Here is a 17734-nt window from a genome sequence, read left to right as displayed (position 1 = left end):
GCGAGTAGAAGCGGCTAGGAGATGTTTAAGAGGACGAAAAGTCAGCTTAGTCATCGCCTACGGCCATACCACCATGAAAGCGCCCGATCTCGTCTGATCTCGGAAGCTAAGCAGGGATGGGCCTGGATGGGAGACCGCCTGGGAATACCAGGTGTTGTAGGCTTTTGCATTTTGCAATTCTGACCAGCAGGAGGCACTGTTCTCTATGCTTTTCTGCATTGATTCTGAGAAGAGCCCGAGAGCGCGCCTTTGAGCGAGTAGAAGCGGCTAGGAGATGTTTAAGAAGACGAAAAGTCAGCTAGTCATCGCCTACGGCCATACCACCCTGAAAGCGCCCGATCTCGTCTGATCTCGGAAGCTAAGCAGGGACGGGCTTGGTTAGTACCTGGATGGGAAACCGCCTGGGAATACCAGGTGTTGTAGGCTTTTGCATTTTGCCATTCTGACCAGCAGGAGGCAGTCTTCTCTATGCTTTTCTGCATGGATTCTGAGAAGAGCCCGAGAGCGCGCCTTTGGCCGGGTAGAAGTGGCTAGGAGATGTTTAAGAGGACGAAAAGTCAGCTTAGTCATCGCCTATGGCCATACCACCCTGAAAGCGCCCGATCTCGTCTGATCTCGGAAGCTAAGCAGGGGAGAGCCTTGTTAGTACCTGGATGGGAGACCGCCTGGGAATACCAGGTGTTGTAGGCTTTTGCATTTTGCCATTCTGCCCAGCAGGAGGCAGTCTTCTCTAGGGTTTCCTGCATGGATTCTGAGAGAGCCAGCCTTTGGGCGGGTAGAAGCGGCTAGGGATGTTTAAGAGGACGAAAAGTCAACCTAGTCATTGCCTACGGCCATAGCACCCTGAAAGCGCCCGATCTCGTCTGATCTCGGAAGCTAAGCAGGGACGGGCCTGGTTAGTACCTGGATGGGAGACCGCCTGGGAATACCAGGTGTTGTAGGCTTTTGATATTCTGACCAGCAGGAGGCAGTGTTCTCTATGCTTTTCTGCATTGATTCTGAGAAGAGCCCGAGAGCGCGCCTTTGAGCGGGTAGAAGCGGCTAGGAGATGTTTAAGAGGACGAAAAGTCAGCTAAGTCATCGCCTACGGCCATACCACCCTGAAAGCGCCCGATCTCGTCTGATCTCGGAAGCTAAGCAGGGACGGGCTTGGTTAGTACCTGGATGGGAGACCGCCTGGGAATACCAGGTGTTGTAGGCTTTTGATATTCTGACCAGCAGGAGGCAGTGTTCTCTATGCTTTTCTGCATTGATTCTGAGAAGAGCCCGAGAGCGCGCCTTTGAGCGAGTAGAAGCGGCTAGGAGATGTTTAAGAGGACGAAAAGTCAGCTTAGTCATCGCCTACGGCCATACCACCCTGAAAGCGCCCGATCTCGTCTGATCTCGGAAGCTAAGCAGGGGAGGTCCTGGTTGGTACCTGGATGGGAGACCGCCTGGGAATACCAGGTGTTGTAGGCTTTTGCATTTTGCCATTCTGACCAGCAGGAGGCAGTGTTCTCTATGCTTTTCTGCATTGATTCTGAGAAGAGCCCGAGAGCGCGCCTTTGAACGAGTAGAAGCGGCTAGGGGATGTTTAAGAGGACGAAAAGTCAGCTTAGTCATCGCCTACGGCCATACCACCCTGAAAGCGTCTGATCTCGGAAGCTAAGCAGAGACGGGCCTGGTTAGTACCTGGATGGGAGACCGCCTGGGAATACCAGGTGTTGTAGGCTTTTGCATTTTGCCATTCTGACCAGCAGGAGGCAGTGTTCTCTATGCTTTTCTGCATTGATTCTGAGAAGAGCCTGAGAGCGCGCCTTTGGCCGGGTAGAAGTGGCTATGGGATGTTTAAGCGGACGAAAAGTCAGCTTAGTCATTGCCTACGGCCATACCACCCTGAAAGCGCCCGATCTCGTCTGATCTCGGAAGCTAAGCAGGGACGGGCTTGGTTAGTACCTGGATGGGAGACCGCCTGGGAATACCAGGTGTTGAAGGCTTTTGCATTTTGCCATTCTGACCAGCAGGAGGCAGTCTTCTCTATGCTTTTCTGCATGGATTCTGAGAAGAGCCCGAGAGCGCGCCTTTGAGCGAGTAGAAGCGGCTAGGAGATGTTTAAGAGGAAGAAAAGTCAGCTTAGTCATCGCCTACGGCCGTACCACCCTGAAAGCGTCTGATCTCGGAAGCTAAGCAGGGACGGGCCTGGTTAGTACCTGGATGGGAGACCGCCTGGGAATACCAGGTGTTGTAGGCTTTTGCATTTTGCCATTCTGACCAGCAGGAGGCAGTCTTCTCTATGCTTTCCTGCATTCAGAGGTATTCCTTAATGTTGCAACAAATTTTAGATGACCGATTTAAAAATATAACATTTACTTCTAAAGACAATAACAAAGACACAACACAGGCAAACAGTAATTTATCCAACAGTACCTTTGATTTTCTCTCGCGATCAAATCTTAATACCATAAATTTCCAAAATTGAAAATATAAACACATTTGGCAAAGCAAAGTCATTAGGGCTGAACTGAGATCAAGGTCCCAACAAGACCCACAATGACTTGCGATCACTCTTAATACCAGGTGTGCTTATATGAGCAGATACATAAAATACAGTTACAGGTACATATAACAAAGACAGGACAACACAGGAATACACATGCAGAGACGAATCAGTCAGTAAATAATGTTTCCCACACACGTCCTGAGAATCCCTAATTCTCTTATTATCTCTGTATCTCTTTTATTTCTGTATCTCTATTTATCTCTGTATCTCTTTTATTTCTGTATCTCTATTTATCTCTGTATCTCTTTTATTTCTGTATCTCTATTTATCTCTGTATCTCTGTATTTCTGTATCTCTGTATCTCTATTTATCTCTGTATTTCTGTATCTCTTTTATTTCTGTATCTCTATTTATCTCTGTACCTCTGTATCTCTTTTATTTCTGTATCTCTATTTATCTCTGTATCTCTGTATCTCTTTTATTTCTGTATCTCTATTTATCTCTGTATCTCTGTATCTCTTTTATTTCTGTATCTCTATTTATCTCTGTATTTCTGTATCTCTGTATCTCTGTATCTCTGTATCTCTGTATCTCTATTTATCTCTGTATTTCTGTATCTCTGTATCTCTGTATCTCTGTATCTCTATTTATCTCTGTATCTCTGTATCTCTTTTATTTCTGTATCTCTATTTATCTCTGTATTTCTGTATCTCTGTATCTCTGTATCTCTGTATCTCTGTATCTCTGTATCTCTGTATCTCTATTTATCTCTGTATTTCTGTATCTCTGTATCTCTATTTATCTCTGTATTTCTGTATCTCTTTTATTTCTGTATCTCTGTATCTCTATTTATCTCTGTATTTCTGTATCTCTTTTATTTCTGTATCTCTGTATCTCTATTTATCTCTGTATTTCTGTATCTCTGTATCTCTGTATCTCTGTATCTCTGTATCTCTGTATCTCTATTTATCTCTGTATTTCTGTATCTCTGTATCTCTATTTATCTCTGTATTTCTGTATCTCTTTTATTTCTGTATCTCTGTATCTCTATTTATCTCTGTATTTCTGTATCTCTTTTATTTCTGTATCTCTGTATCTCTATTTATCTCTGTATCTCTATTTATCTCTGTATCTCTTTTATTTCTGTATTTTTGTATCTCTATTATTTCTTTTTATCTCTGTATCTCTATTAGACTGCTAACTGTACCCTTTTTAGATCGGCCTGTAGGGAAGAGCCAGAGGTAAGAGGAAAACCATCAATTAAGATGTAAATTCTACTTACTGCTGGATTCTCCTGCCGATCCCACTTCTGACACCAAACTGTAAGGGTTAATCTCTTTAACTCCGTCTGTGTCACACAAACCAATTCGCTTTTATTGTGTGTTGACGAAACATCTGATATATCTGCGCATGTGCGCTGATCAGGGAACTTGTACAAATGATACAATCAGTATGTGTATTGCAAACAAGTACGACTTTATTTTGTTTTGATATTACTTATATAGTAGATAGAAAAACACATCCCATTATGCTTACGTATCATGGGTGGGTACATTGCAATTATTAGTAGAAATACAGAAATTATTTAATTAGCTGCTGAAGCTTTATTATGATCTCTTAGCCTTGAATATTAGCTGAGATAATCAAGGCCGGAGCAACTTGGACAAAGACAAGATAGTGAGGGTAATCATAACAACTGAAGTAACACATTCACATACACAGGCCTTCATGATTCAAAACAAAATTGTGTAGATTCAGCATTTAGCAATTTAACCCCTATAACAGCCCCCCTGGCATTCCCAGTACCCAGAGGCACAAACAGCCCCCCCCAGCCCAATAAATAGTGACTGTCTGTGGCACCTTACAGTCCCCCTGGCATTCCCAGTACCCAGAGGCACAAACAGCCCCCCCCCCCAGCCCAATAAATAGTGACTGTCTGTGGCACCTTACAGCCCCCCTGGCATTCCCAGTACCCAGAGGCACAAACAGCCCCCCCCCCAGCCCAATAAATAGTGACTGTCTGTGGCACCTTACAGCCCCCCTGGCATTCCCAGTACCAGAGGCACAAACAGCCCCCCCCAGCCCAATAAATAGTGACTGTCTGTGGCACCTTACAGCCCCCCTGGCATTCCCAGTACCCAGAGGCACAAACAGCCCCCCCCCCCAGCCCAATAAATAGTGACTGTCTGTGGCACCTTACAGTCCCCCTGGCATTCCCAGTACCCAGAGGCACAAACAGCCCCCCCCCCAGCCCAATAAATAGTGACTGTCTGTGGCACCTTACAGCCCCCCTGGCATTCCCAGTACCCAGAGGCACAAACAGCCCCCCCCCCAGCCCAATAAATAGTGACTGTCTGTGGCACCTTACAGTCCCCCTGGCATTCCCAGTACCCAGAGGCACAAACAGCCCCCCCAGCCCAATAAATAGTGACTGTCTGTGGCACCTTACAGCCCCCCCGGCATTCCCAGTACCCAGAGGCACAAACAGCCCCCCCAGCCCAATAAATAGTGACTGTCTGTGGCACCTTACAGCCCCCCTGGCATTCCCAGTACCCAGAGGCACAAACAGCCCCCCCCAGCCCAATAAATAGTGACTGTCTGTGGCACCTTACAGCCCCCCTGGCATTCCCAGTACCCAGAGGCACAAACAGCCCCCCCGGCCCAATAAATAGTGACTGTCTGTGGCACCTTACAGCCCCCCCGGCATTCCCAGTACCCAGAGGCACAAACAGCCCCCCCCCAGCCCAATAAATAGTGACTGTCTGTGGCACCTTACAGCCCCCCCTGGCATTCCCAGTACCCAGAGGCACAAACAGCCCCCCCCCAGCCCAATAAATAGTGACTGTCTGTGGCACCTTACAGCCCCCCCGGCATTCCCAGTACCCAGAGGCACAAACAGCCCCCCCCCCCAGCCCAATAAATAGTGACTGTCTGTGGCACCTTACAGCCCCCCTGGCATTCCCAGTACCCAGAGGCACAAACAGCCCCCCCCCAGCCCAATAAATAGTGACTGTCTGTGGCACCTTACAGCCCCCCTGGCATTCCCAGTACCCAGAGGCACAAACAGCCCCCCCAGCCCAATAAATAGTGACTGTCTGTGGCACCTTACAGCCCCCCCGGCATTCCCAGTACCCAGAGGCACAAACAGCCCCCCCAGCCCAATAAATAGTGACTGTCTGTGGCACCTTACAGCCCCCCTGGCATTCCCAGTACCCAGAGGCACAAACAGCCCCCCCAGCCCAATAAATAGTCACTGTCTGTGGCACCTTACAGCCCCCCTGGCATTCCCAGTACCCAGAGGCACAAACAGCCCCCCCAGCCCAATAAATAGTGACTGTCTGTGGCACCTTACAGCCCCCCTGGCATTCCCAGTACCCAGAGGCACAAACAGCCCCCCCCAGCCCAATAAATAGTGACTGTCTGTGGCACCTTACAGCCCCCCTGGCATTCCCAGTACCCAGAGGCACAAACAGCCCCCCCAGCCCAATAAATAGTGACTGTCTGTGGCACCTTACAGCCCCCCTGGCATTCCCAGTACCCAGAGGCACAAACAGCCCCCCCAGCCCAATAAATAGTGACTGTCTGTGGCACCTTACAGCCCCCCTGGCATTCCCAGTACCCAGAGGCACAAACAGCCCCCCCAGCCCAATAAATAGTGACTGTCTGTGGCACCTTACAGCCCCCCCGGCATTCCCAGTACCCAGAGGCACAAACAGCCCCCCCAGCCCAATAAATAGTGACTGTCTGTGGCACCTTACAGCCCCCCTGGCATTCCCAGTACCCAGAGGCACAAACAGCCCCCCCAGCCCAATAAATAGTGAGTGTCTGTGGCACCTTACAGCCCCCCTGGCATTCCCAGTACCCAGAGGCACAAACAGCCCCCCCCCCAGCCCAATAAATAGTGACTGTCTGTGGCACCTTACAGCCCCCCTGGCATTCCCAGTACCCAGAGGCACAAACAGCCCCCCCCCGCCCAATAAATAGTGACTGTCTGTGGCACCTTACGGCCCCCCTGGCATTCCCAGTACCCAGAGGCACAAACAGCCCCCCCAGCCCAATAAATAGTGACTGTCTGTGGCACCTTACAGCCCCCCCGGCATTCCCAGTACCCAGAGGCACAAACAGCCCCCCCAGCCCAATAAATAGTGACTGTCTGTGGCACCTTACAGCCCCCCTGGCATTCCCAGTACCCAGAGGCACAAACAGCCCCCCCAGCCCAATAAATAGTGACTGTCTGTGGCACCTTACAGCCCCCCTGGCATTCCCAGTACCCAGAGGCACAAACAGCCCCCCCAGCCCAATAAATAGTGACTGTCTGTGGCACCTTACAGCCCCCCTGGCATTCCCAGTACCCAGAGGCACAAACAGCCCCCCCAGCCCAATAAATAGTGACTGTCTGTGGCACCTTACAGCCCCCCCTGGCATTCCCAGTACCCAGAGGCACAAACACCCCCCCCCAGCCCAATAAATAGTGACTGTCTGTGGCACCTTACAGCCCCCCCTGGCATTCCCAGTACCCAGAGGCACAAACAGCCCCCCCAGCCCAATAAATAGTGACTGTCTGTGGCACCTTACAGCCCCCCCGGCATTCCCAGTACCCAGAGGCACAAACAGCCCCCCCCCAGCCCAATAAATAGTGACTGTCTGTGGCACCTTACAGCCCCCCCGGGCATTCCCAGTACCCAGAGGCACAAACAGCCCCCCCCAGCCCAATAAATAGTGACTGTCTGTGGCACCTTACAGCCCCCCCCCCGGCATTCCCAGTACCCAGAGGCACAAACAGCCCCCCCAGCCCAATAAATAGTGACTGTCTGTGGCACCTTACAGCCCCCCTGGCATTCCCAGTACCCAGAGGCACAAACAGCCCCCCCCCAGCCCAATAAATAGTGACTGTCTGTGGCACCTTACAGCCCCCCGGCATTCCCAGTACCCAGAGGCACAAACAGCCCCCCCAGCCCAATAAATAGTGACTGTCTGTGGCACCTTACAGCCCTCCTGGCATTCCCAGTACCCAGAGGCACAAACAGCCCCCCCCAGCCCAATAAATAGTGACTGTCTGTGGCACCTTACAGCCCCCCCGGCATTCCCAGTACCCAGAGGCACAAACAGCCCCCCCCCCAGCCCAATAAATAGTGACTGTCTGTGGCACCTTACAGCCCCCCCGGCATTCCCAGTACCCAGAGGCACAAACAGCCCCCCCAGCCCAATAAATAGTGACTGTCTGTGGCACCTTACAGCCCCCCCGGCATTCCCAGTACCCAGAGGCACAAACAGCCCCCCCCCCCAGCCCAATAAATAGTGACTGTCTGTGGCACCTTACAGCCCCCCTGGCATTCCCAGTACCCAGAGGCACAAACAGCCCCCCCCCCAGCCCAATAAATAGTGACTGTCTGTGGCACCTTACAGCCCCCCCGGCATTCCCAGTACCCAGAGGCACAAACAGCCCCCCCAGCCCAATAAATAGTGACTGTCTGTGGCACCTTACAGCCCCCCCGGCATTCCCAGTACCCAGAGGCACAAACAGCCCCCCCCCAGCCCAATAAATAGTGACTGTCTGTGGCACCTTACAGCCCCCCTGGCATTCCCAGTACCCAGAGGCACAAACAGCCCCCCCCCCAGCCCAATAAATAGTGACTGTCTGTGGCACCTTACAGCCCCCCCTGGCATTCCCAGTACCCAGAGGCACAAACAGCCCCCCCCCCAGCCCAATAAATAGTGACTGTCTGTGGCACCTTACAGCCCCCCTGGCATTCCCAGTACCCAGAGGCACAAACAGCCCCCCAGCCCAATAAATAGTGACTGTCTGTGGCACCTTACAGCCCCCCCGGCATTCCCAGTACCCAGAGGCACAAACAGCCCCCCCCCCCAGCCCAATAAATAGTGACTGTCTGTGGCACCTTACAGCCCCCCTGGCATTCCCAGTACCCAGAGGCACAAACAGCCCCCCAGCCCAATAAATAGTGACTGTCTGTGGCACCTTACAGCCCCCCTGGCATTCCCAGTACCCAGAGGCACAAACAGCCCCCCCCCCAGCCCAATAAATAGTGACTGTCTGTGGCACCTTACAGCCCCCCCTGGCATTCCCAGTACCCAGAGGCACAAACAGCCCCCCCCCCAGCCCAATAAATAGTGACTGTCTGTGGCACCTTACAGCCCCCCTGGCATTCCCAGTACCCAGAGGCACAAACAGCCCCCCAGCCCAATAAATAGTGACTGTCTGTGGCACCTTACAGCCCCCCGGCATTCCCAGTACCCAGAGGCACAAACAGCCCCCCCCCCAGCCCAATAAATAGTGACTGTCTGTGGCACCTTACAGCCCCCCTGGCATTCCCAGTACCCAGAGGCACAAACAGCCCCCCCCAGCCCAATAAATAGTGACTGTCTGTGGCACGTACCTTACAGCCCCCCCTGGCATTCCCAGTACCCAGAGGCACAAACAGCCCCCCCCCCCAGCCCAATAAATAGTGACTGTCTGTGGCACCTTACAGCCCCCCTGGCATTCCCAGTACCCAGAGGCACAAACAGCCCCCCCCCCAGCCCAATAAATAGTGACTGTCTGTGGCACCTTACAGCCCCCCCTGGCATTCCCAGTACCCAGAGGCACAAACAGCCCCCCCAGCCCAATAAATAGTGACTGTCTGTGGCACCTTACAGCCCCCCTGGCATTCCCAGTACCCAGAGGCACAAACAGCCCCCCCCAGCCCAATAAATAGTGACTGTCTGTGGCACCTTATAGCCCCCCTGGCATTCCCAGTACCCAGAGGCACAAACAGCCCCCCCCAGCCCAATAAATAGTGACTGTCTGTGGCACCTTACAGCCCCCCCGGCATTCCCAGTACCCAGAGGCGCAAATTTCATTTAAACCTTATGCAGAAATATAAATGCACTAAATGTTTTCATGTTCTCAGCATATTGATGTTACTGGTGTTTATGATACTGGTGTTACTGGTGGATGAGAGCGCAGGGATTTCCTGTGTGTGTCTGTTGTGGTGACTCTCTTGTTGCACCTCACCTTGTATAAATGTGTTTAGTGGTGAGCGCAACTTCCCCTGCTATAATGTAAACGTGTGTATATATATCTGTATGTGTGTATATATATCTGTATGTGTATATATATGTGTGTTATATAACAAGGTATTATTACTCTGACTGGTTTCTGAGTGCCCTAAAGCTCTTGCCTCCTGGTTTTGCCTCTAACGAGCCATGAATTATCTTACACAATTTTTACAATTATGGAGATCCCAACATGCCGTCCTACAGACATCTTTTCTCGCTTTAGTATTTTTGGTGATAGAGAGAATTTTCGAGTCGCAGTTTGAATGCCCAGAGAATAGCACATTGCAGCTTCTGTACACTCTCCTTATTTTCATCTTAGGGCCGGCCGTGATCTTTACTGTCCAACCCTGTTTCTCTCTGACGAGATGTTGCACTTGGTACAAGTTAAGGAAATGTGGCTTTTATTTTATTGTGCCTTCAGCTATGTGGATCGTTGTTATTTTGCTTGATGGAAGATATTTAAGTTGCATGCTTGACCAAATGTTGCAACCGAATGGGACGCCACCTAAGAACGGCACAGAAGCACGTTTGCCAAGTAACCCAACTGACAGGAGTGCATTTTCCAAGGTTTGTGTGATACCAACTTTGTCATACACAGAGGGACCATTGTTGTTAGACAGAGTGTGCCAGGGGCTGGTACCCCAGGAGGGGAGAGACAGCCGGGCTGAGTGAGTAGCCAGAGTGTGCCAGGGGCTGGTACCCCAGGAGGGGAGAGACAGCCGGGCTGAGTGAGTAGCCAGAGTGTGCCAGGGGCTGGTACCCCAGGAGGGGAGAGACAGCCGGGCTGAGTGAGTAGCCAGAGTGTGCCAGGGGCTGGTACTCCAGGAGGGAAGAGACAGCAGGGCTGAGTGAGTAGCCAGAGTGTGCCAGGGGCTGGTACCCCAGGAGGGGAGAGACAGCTGGGCTGAGTGAGTAGCCAGAGTGTGCCAGGGGCCGGTACCCCAGGAGGGGAGAGACAGCTGGGCTGAGTGAGTAGCCAGAGTGTGCCAGGGGCCAGTACCCCAGGAGGGGAGAGACAGCTGGGCTGAGTGAGTAGCCAGAGTGTGCCAGGGGCCAGTACCCCAGGAGGGGAGAGACAGCTGGGCTGAGTGAGTAGCCAGAGTGTGCCAGGGGCCAGTACCCCAGGAGGGGAGAGACAGCCGGGCTGAGTGAGTAGCCAGAGTGTGCCAGGGGCTGGTACCCCAGGAGGGGAGAGACAGCAGGGCTGAGGAAGGGAGAGACAGCTGGGCTGAGTGAGTAGCCAGAGTGTGCCAGGGGCCAGTACCCCAGGAGGGGAGAGACAGCTGGGCTGAGTGAGTAGCCAGAGTGTGCCAGGGGCTGGTACCCCAGGAGGGGAGAGACAGCCGGGCTGAGTGAGTAGCCAGAGTGTGCCAGGGGCTGGTACTCCAGGAGGGAAGAGACAGCAGGGCTGAGTGAGTAGCCAGAGTGTGCCAGGGGCTGGTACCCCAGGAGGGGAGAGACAGCCGGGCTGAGTGAGTAGCCAGAGTGTGCCAGGGGCTGGTACCCCAGGAGGGGAGAGACAGCCGGGCTGAGTGAGTAGCCAGAGTGTGCCAGGGGCTGGTACCCCAGGAGGGGAGAGACAGCCGGGCTGAGTGAGTAGCCAGAGTGTGCCAGGGGCTGGTACCCCAGGAGGGGAGAGACAGCCGGGCTGAGTGAGTAGCCAGAGTGTGCCAGGGGCTGGTACCCCAGGAGGGGAGAGACAGCCGGGCTGAGTGAGTAGCCAGAGTGTGCCAGGGGCTGGTACCCCAGGAGGGGAGAGACAGCCGGGCTGAGTGAGTAGCCAGAGTGTGCCAGGGGCTGGTACCCCAGGAGGGGAGAGACAGCCGGGCTGAGTGAGTAGCCAGAGTGTGCCAGGGGCTGGTACCCCAGGAGGGGAGAGACAGCAGGGCTGAGGAAGGGAGAGACAGCTGGGCTGAGTGAGTAGCCAGAGTGTGCCAGGGGCCAGTACCCCAGGAGGGGAGAGACAGCTGGGCTGAGTGAGTAGCCAGAGTGTGCCAGGGGCTGGTACCCCAGGAGGGGAGAGACAGCCGGGCTGAGTGAGTAGCCAGAGTGTGCCAGGGGCCGGTACCCCAGGAGGGGAGAGACAGCCGGGCTGAGTGAGTAGCCAGAGTGTGCCAGGGGCTGGTACTCCAGGAGGGAAGAGACAGCAGGGCTGAGTGAGTAGCCAGAGTGTGCCAGGGGCTGGTACCCCAGGAGGGGAGAGACAGCCGGGCTGAGTGAGTAGCCAGAGTGTGCCAGGGGCTGGTACCCCAGGAGGGGAGAGACAGCCGGGCTGAGTGAGTAGCCAGAGTGTGCCAGGGGCTGGTACCCCAGGAGGGGAGAGACAGCCGGGCTGAGTGAGTAGCCAGAGTGTGCCAGGGGCTGGTACTCCAGGAGGGGAGAGACAGCAGGGCTGAGTGAGTAGCCAGAGTGTGCCAGGGGCCGGTACCCCAGGAAGGGAGAGACAGCAGGGCTGAGGAAGGGAGAGACAGCCGGGCTGAGGATGGGAGAGACAGTCGGGCTGAGTGAGTAGCCATATCAGTTCTCTTGTGATTGATTCACCCTTGCGCAGTCGTTGCTGCGATGGCTCTTATCCCCGTTATTTTAAATAGATTATTTGGCCTTAGGTGGGCATATCGCCAGAAAGATCTCGTTTGGTGACCTCGCCATGTGTATCTTACCCCATACACCCACCTTTATACAGGAAACCCCCAGCTGTGCCCCAGGGAGAGAGAAGTGCAAGTGCCAAGGCACACGTAGGGGATAAAGGTCCAGGTTGGCACCTTGGCATTCCCTACTAATTCACATTTCATTCATTTTATATTAATGGTTATCGGCTGTGCCCATCTTGTGCCCAATGGATGAATCATTTGCACTTTGTTTTGTTGCAGGTAATAGGAATGGGGCTTTTCCTCTTGGTTCTGATCGGCTATTGGTGCAGGGAGTTGTGTAGGAAGTGCTGCAAGGAGTGCGGGGAGAAGTGCGGGGAGAAGTGCGGGGAGGAGACGGACCTACAGGAGGAAATGCTCGAGAACTTGACAGCGGAAGCCCGGAAACTGGCAGAGGAAAAAAACAAAAAGTTTGTAGAGACAAAGCTGAAGGAACATTTTTCTCAGGATGAAATGATCACGGATCGGCGCATCGATGATATCAGGTCTAAAGCGGAAGATGAGATACGGAAATTATGGGGAAACCCCGAGGGTTCAAATAAACCACTCCTGAGTGGTGGGGATGCCGAGGGGAGCAGTGGGGGTGCCCAGGGGAGCAGTGGGGGTGCCCAGGGGAGCAGTGGGGGTGCCCAGGGGAGCAGTGGGGATGCCCAGGGGAGCAGTGGGGGTGCCCAGGGGAGCAGTGGGGGTGCCCAGGGGAGCAGTGGGGATGCCCAGGGGAGCAGTGGGGGTGCCCAGGGGAGCAGTGGGGGTGCCCAGGGGAGCAGTGGGGGTGCCCAGGGGAGCAGTGGGGATGCCCAGGGGAGCAGTGGGGGTGCCCAGGGGAGCAGTGGGGGTGAGGCTACTGCTGTTGCCCCAGAGGTCACTGATTCATCTGTGTAGAGTGTTAGAGTGCAGGGCCCATGTCAGCACCATGGGGGGCAAACACTTGTGGCCTGGGGTTGTCACCTGTTCAGTTTTAAACTGGTCAGTTTGACTTTCACTTGGGTTATTTGGTGTAAAAGTGACTGCCCAAGTGTCAGGGCTTTCAACCCCAGAACAAACTCTGCTGCTTACTAAATCCTCAATCCCTGCCTCCCCCACCATTCCCCCATCCCCCGGTGTCAACAACCCGCTCCAATGTAAACAACCCTCCCCCAATAATTGCCCTATCCTGAAAACCATTTGTTATTTTGAATGCTTTAGAAGAAAATACCTGTTAAACTTGGCTTCCTGTCATTTGAACAAAGGCGATAGGGCGATGCCGGGGAAAGTATCAGGAGATGCATCGACTATGCGGCGATCAATTGACCGAGCCTAGCCTGACTTTTTCCTATACAGAAGTCAGGCTCGATCAATCGATCGCCACATAGTTGATGCATCTCCTGATACTTTCAGGATAGGGCAATTATTGGGGGAGGGTAGAATAGATTTTTTAGTTAAAAATTTTCAGTGTTACTTTTCCTTTAGCTATCATCACCCCGCCCAATGACATCATTACTCCGCCTCCTCTATGTTATCTGCATATTATCCGCCCACTCCCTGCCCCTGTTTCAAAAAAAGGGAAAGGTGGCAACGCTAACCTAAATAAAGGTACAGTGGGAGAATGTAGCGCTACCTGGGGTATAAAGGCACTTAGTAGGGGGCATTTATCCCAACCAGGTGGGACTGTCACTTTAACAGAGTGGCCTCGCTGGTTAGCCAGCCGGTATTTCTGTAGTTAGTAAGCCGGTATTTCTGTAGTTAGTAAGCCGGTATTTCTGTAGTTAGTAAGCCGGTATTTCTGTAGTTAGCCAGCCGGTATTTCTGTAGTTAGTAAGCCAGTATTTCTGTAGTTAGCCAGCCGGTATTTCTGTAGTTAGTAAGCCGGTATTTCTGTAGTTAGTAAGCCGGTATTTCTGTAGTTAGTAAGCCGGTATTTCTGTAGTTAGTAAGCCGGTATTTCTGTAGTTAGTAAGCCGGTATTTCTGTAGTTAGCCAGCCGGTATTTCTGTAGTTAGTAAGCCAGTATTTCTGTAGTTAGCCAGCCGGTATTTCTGTAGTTAGTAAGCCGGTATTTCTGTAGTTAGTAAGCCGGTATTTCTGTAGTTAGTAAGCCGGTATTTCTGTAGTTAGTAAGACCAACCCACAAGTACCGAGGGGGATTTTGCTGTATTACTGCCTATTGCATTTTTCTCTTTTCAGTATAAAGTTTATTACTGTTGCACATATATGTGTGTATTTTATTTCCCAGTGGGACCCCCGGAGGTGTATCCATTAGGGCCACTAGGGGGGGACACTGCGCTATGGAGGTTTCCCAGTCTCTCCCACATTTAGCAGAATGTTCCCATCTGTGCCTGAGGGTAAGTGCCCTGTGTGTGCCGGGAGGGATCTGGCTAAGGCAGGGAGCCAACAAAGGGTTACATGCATCTGACTGCAAAGCTCGGGGCAACTAAGTGCAACGATTTTTATATGACAATTCTTTCTTAAATCTGAATATACAAATGATATACATTTGGTCCGGGATCCAGTACAATCTGTCATAAGGAACTGTGCAACATAGTAATGTAACCCCTATTTGGGGGTGAAACGAGGCAGCACCAGCCAGACTTTCCTCAGAGCACGGGGTACATAGGACTCTACACACCAGATGGGCTTTCGCTATGTGGAAATATCCTTGGGGTGTAGTGCAACTACAACTTGGGCTGTGTGTAAAGCTAACAAAAGAATGGGTGCCAGAAGGTTCTTTGTGGTAAACCAGAATGTAACTTGTTTATTGTCCAAGACAATGATCCCCAGGGTTAGAGCAATACTCACACAGAGGGGATATCAGGGAATTGCACAGAAGGTAGAAAAATATGGTGCCTACCTGTATAGCCCTCAGCCGAGGGTGGGGAAGGTAAGGGCCACCAACCAGCACGGCCTCCCTGCGGACAGTAGCCTGACCCAGTATCTGTATCCTCAGGGTGATCCCTCACAGCCGGCTATGGATGGGGGTAGGAACTCATCTGATACCTGCGTCTTAACCGTGTCCTGCTCTAAGGCACAATGCCTGTAGGGAACATACTTCCAGCTAATCTCTCCTGGTTGGAGCCGGAAACTGCTCTTTCTAACTAACATCACTAACCCACTTTCCTACAAAGTGATCTTAGAAATTATCCTGATACTCACTACTCCTCATTCACGGGGTTCCTGTTCCCCGACTTCAGTAGAGCTAGATGCAGACTCTAGGGTAGAAGGCTTTACTGGGGCCCTGTTGATCCCAGGCTCAGTGGAACTCCCACCTGGGTCAACAGATGCAGCCAATGAGGAAGCCCCACCCCGTTGCTAAGCTGTTAGGCCTGGCCTCTGGTGAGAGACCAACAGGTAGGAGCCTATATGCAAATAAACCCCAGAACTCCCTTTAAGGGCCAGACAGCCAAGGTGCAATGAAAAAGGTAATTTAATGAAAACAAACAAAACAAGAGTAAGTACAAGCCTGTGATGAAGGTAAGATAAAGTCCGGCAACAGGCAAATCCGTGAAACAGGCAGGGGTCAGTCCAGGCAGAGAACAAGCAGTAACGATAATCAGGCAGGGGTCAGTCCAGGCAGAGAGCAAGCAGTAACGATAATCAGGCAGGGGTCAGTCCAGGCAGAGATCAAGCAATAACGATAATCAGGCAGGGGTCAGTCCAGGCAGAGATCAAGCAATAACGATAATCAGGCAGGGGTCAGTCCAGGCAGAGAACAAGCAATAACGATAATCAGGCAGGGGTCAGTCCAGGCAGAGAGCAAGCAGTAACGATAATCAGGCAGGGGTCAGTCCAGGCAGAGAACAAGCAATAACGATAATCAGGCAGGGGTCAGTCCAGGCAGAGAACAAGCAATAACGATAATCAGGCAGGGGTCAGTCCAGGCAGAGAACAAGCAATAACGATAATCAGGCAGGGGTCAGTCCAGGCAGAGAGCAAGCAGTAACGATAATCAGGCAGGGGTCAGTCCAGGCAGAGAACAAGCAGTAACGATAATCAGGCAGGGGTCAGTCCAGGCAGAGATCAGGCAATAACGATAATCAGGCAGGGGTCAGTCCAGGCAGAGAGCAAGCAGTAACGATAATCAGGCAGGGGTCAGTCCAGGCAGAGATCAGGCAATAACGATAATCAGGCAGGGGTCAGTCCAGGCAGAGAGCAAGCAGTAACGATAATCAGGCAGGGGTCAGCCCAGGCAGAGATCAGGCAATAACGATAATCAGGCAGGGGTCAGTCCAGGCAGAGAGCAAGCAGTAACGATAATCAGGTAGGGGTCAGCCCAGGCAGAGATCAGGCAATAACGATAATCAGGCAGGGGTCAGTCCAGGCAGAGATCAGGCAATAACGATAATCAGGCAGAGAACAAGCAGTAACGATAATCAGGCAGGGGTCAGTCCAGGCAGAGAGCAAGCAGTAACGATAATCAGGCAGGGGTCAGCCCAGGCAGAGATCAAGCAATAACGATAATCAGGCAGGGGTCAGTCCAGGCAGAGATCAAGCAATAACGATAATCAGGCAGGGGTCAGCCGAGGCAGAGATCAAGCAATAACGATAATCAGGCAGGGGTCAGTCCAGGCAGAGATCAAGCAATAACGATAATCAGGCAGGGGTCAGTCCAGGCAGAGATCAAGCAATAACGATAATCAGGCAGGGGTCAGTCCAGGCAGAGAGCAAGCAGTAACGATAATCAGGCAGGGGTCAGTCCAGGCAGAGAGCAAGCAGTAACGATAATCAGGCAGGGGTCAGTCCAGGCAGAGAGCAAGCAATAACGATAATCAGGCAGGGGTCAGCCCAGGCAGAGATCAGGCAATAACGATAATCAGGCAGGGGTCAGTCCAGGCAGAGATCAAGCAATAACGATAATCAGGCAGGGGTCAGTCCAGGCAGAGATCAAGCAATAACGATAATCAGGCAGGGGTCAGTCCAGGCAGAGAACAAGCAATAACGATAATCAGGCAGGGGTCAGTCCAGGCAGAGATCAAGCAATAACGATAATCAGGCAGGGGTCAGTCCAGGCAGAGATCAAGCAATAACGATAATCAGGCAGGGGTCAGCCGAGGCAGAGATCAAGCAATAACGATAATCAGGCAGGGGTCAGTCCAGGCAGAGATCAAGCAATAACGATAATCAGGCAGGGGTCAGTCCAGGCAGAGATCAGGCAATAACGATAATCAGGCAGGGGTCAGTCCAGGCAGAGAACAAGCAGTAACGATAATCAGGCAGGGGTCAGTCCAGGCAGAGAACAAGCAGTAACGATAATCAGGCAGGGGTCAGTCCAGGCAGAGAACAAGCAGTAACGATAATCAGGCAGGGGTCAGTCCAGGCAGAGATCAGGCAATAACGATAATCAGGCAGGGGTCAGTCCAGGCAGAGATCAGGCAATAATGATAATCAGGCAGGGGTCAGTCCAGGCAGAGAACAAGCAGTAACGATAATCAGGCAGGGGTCAGTCCAGGCAGAGATCAGGCAATAACGATAATCAGGCAGGGGTCAGTCCATGCAGAGATCAGGCAATAACGATAATCAGGCAGGGGTCAGTCCAGGCAGAGATCAGGCAATAACGATAATCAGGCAGGGGTCAGTC

At 52.3% G+C, this 17734-nt stretch overlaps 6 non-coding genes and 3 pseudogenes across 6 annotated transcripts; all 9 read left to right on the top strand.

Annotated features, from left to right (window-relative positions):
- Nucleotides 1-55: 55 nt before the first annotated feature.
- LOC116409044 lies at nt 56-163 on the top strand (annotated as a pseudogene).
- A 144-nt stretch (nt 164-307) lies between these two features.
- LOC116409073 lies at nt 308-426 on the top strand. Its single transcript, XR_004221519.1, has one exon. It is a non-coding gene; the product is annotated as a 5S ribosomal RNA (ribosomal RNA).
- Nucleotides 427-571: 145 nt separating this feature from the next.
- Nucleotides 572-690, top strand: LOC116408970. The gene has a single exon (XR_004221473.1). It is a non-coding gene; the product is annotated as a 5S ribosomal RNA (ribosomal RNA).
- A 135-nt stretch (nt 691-825) lies between these two features.
- On the top strand, nt 826-944 carry LOC116409128. Its single transcript, XR_004221573.1, has one exon. It is a non-coding gene; the product is annotated as a 5S ribosomal RNA (ribosomal RNA).
- Nucleotides 945-1082: 138 nt separating this feature from the next.
- Nucleotides 1083-1201, top strand: LOC116409016. The gene has a single exon (XR_004221499.1). It is a non-coding gene; the product is annotated as a 5S ribosomal RNA (ribosomal RNA).
- A 138-nt stretch (nt 1202-1339) lies between these two features.
- LOC116409239 lies at nt 1340-1458 on the top strand. The gene has a single exon (XR_004221684.1). It is a non-coding gene; the product is annotated as a 5S ribosomal RNA (ribosomal RNA).
- A 145-nt stretch (nt 1459-1603) lies between these two features.
- Nucleotides 1604-1712, top strand: LOC116409021 (annotated as a pseudogene).
- A 145-nt stretch (nt 1713-1857) lies between these two features.
- Nucleotides 1858-1976, top strand: LOC116409228. Its single transcript, XR_004221673.1, has one exon. It is a non-coding gene; the product is annotated as a 5S ribosomal RNA (ribosomal RNA).
- A 145-nt stretch (nt 1977-2121) lies between these two features.
- Nucleotides 2122-2230, top strand: LOC116409020 (annotated as a pseudogene).
- Nucleotides 2231-17734: the final 15504 nt, after the last annotated feature.

Source organism: Xenopus tropicalis, chromosome 2 (assembly GCF_000004195.4).
Source record: "Xenopus tropicalis strain Nigerian chromosome 2, UCB_Xtro_10.0, whole genome shotgun sequence".
NCBI classification, from domain to species: Eukaryota; Metazoa; Chordata; class Amphibia; order Anura; family Pipidae; genus Xenopus; species Xenopus tropicalis.
The sequence above is the reverse complement of the archived record's forward strand: the minus strand, read 5'-3'. Positions and strand labels throughout refer to the sequence as shown.